We start from the raw sequence: 1756 nt of genomic DNA, 5'->3' as shown, positions 1-1756 counted from the left end.
AGCAGCAGAGCTGAGAAGGAAAAGTTAGGTGAAAAGATAGATAAAAGATTACTTACCCAGAGGCTGACAATCATAAATGAGATGGGACTCCAGTATGGTGGAAAACAGAGTCAACTTTATTCAGCCAAGAGTCCAGTATATATAGTGTGAAACTGCATAGTCATCATAAGCCACTGCCTTTGGGATTACACCATTGTCCTAGTTCCCATTTGCCTCACACATGATGACTGTATACTCTATCCTTGTTATCAGGGTGCGAGTACTGGGCAGAATGTTCCAAATCTCCTGAAACCTCCCTAGAACAGGATGGAGGTATCCCAAGGCTTCTAGTTAATACTACACTACATTATGCTAATTTCCCCTGAGAACATTGCAAGTGTCCTTGTTCCCAGGCTGGGAGCGTACCACGCTTCTCATGGGGATGTGAAGCCCATGCCTATGAACCTTCCTGGGGGATGGGGAACCAATCCAGGTCTGTTTAGCAAGGTCTTATTCTGAGAGGGTTTATTCAGCTATCAGGGTCAGAGCCTCACTGGCCATGGTCCTCAATACTTTGGTTTACTCATTTTCCAGCTTTAGCTCCAGTCCATCAATTGAGGCATTGTGCTAGGGCCTAGTTCTTCCCTCTCAAACTCTCTTGCATTTTTGCAAGGATACTTGACCTCCCTTGTTCTTGCCTTGGGTACTGGAGTACTTGTTCTGACTTCTACCTCTTGGTGTTAGGTTCTCTGAATCTTTGTGATGTGGAGTAGTAGAGCTCTCTTTGATGTAGGTAGTAGGTCTCTTTAATGTGTCAGGACTATTGTGGAGAGCAATTTGGAACTATGTCCAAAGGGCTATAAAAATGTGCATATCCTTTGATCCAGGAATTCCACTTCTAGTTCAGTATCACAAAGAGATTTTTTTAAAAAGGGAAAAGGACCTATATGTATAAAAATATTTATAGCAGTTCTTTTTCTGTGGTGGCAAAGAATTGGAAACAGAGGGGATGCCCATCAATTGAGTAATGGTTAAAAAATTGTGGTATATGGTTGTGATGGAATAGTATTTCTTTTTTTTTTTTTTTTTTGCTATTTGGAGTGGGGAAGGCAGGACAATTGGGATTAAGTGACTTTCCCCAAGGTCACACAGCTAGTAAGTGTTAAGTGTCCAAGGTCAAATTTGAACTCAGGTCCTCCTGACTCCAGGGCCAGTGCTCTATTCACTGTGCCACTTACCTGCCCTGTGGAATAGTGTTTCTACAAGAAATGATGAGCAGGATGCTTTCAGAAAAACCTGGGAAGATTTAGATGAACTCATACAAAATGAAATGAGCAGAACCAAGAGAACATTGTACCCAGTAACAGCAATATTGCATGATGATCAGTTGTGAATGACTTGGCTATTCTCAACAATACAACAATCCAAAACAGTTCTGAAGGACTTATGATGAAAAATGCTATTCTTCTCCAGGGAAATAATTGCTGGAGTCTGAATGCAGATTGAAGTATACTGTTTTTTACTTTATTTTTCTCCAGTTGTTGGGGGTTTTTTTAGCCTGTTTTCTTTTGCAACATGGCTAAAATTGAAGTATGTGTTGCATGACTGCACATGTAGAATCTATATCAAACTCTGCCTTCTCAAGAAGGGAGGAAGGAAGAGAGGAAGGGAGAGAATTTGGAACTCAAAATAATTTTTTTAAACAAATATTAAAATTGTTTTTACATGGAATTGGAAAAAAATAAAATATAAACATTTTCACCAGGAAAAAAAGAGA

Source organism: Petaurus breviceps, unplaced genomic scaffold (assembly GCF_028583685.1).
Source record: "Petaurus breviceps papuanus isolate PSGF00001 unplaced genomic scaffold, PetGlider_PUasm1.0 64, whole genome shotgun sequence".
NCBI classification, from domain to species: domain Eukaryota; kingdom Metazoa; phylum Chordata; class Mammalia; order Diprotodontia; family Petauridae; genus Petaurus; species Petaurus breviceps.
Note: the sequence above shows the minus strand (reverse complement) of the source record.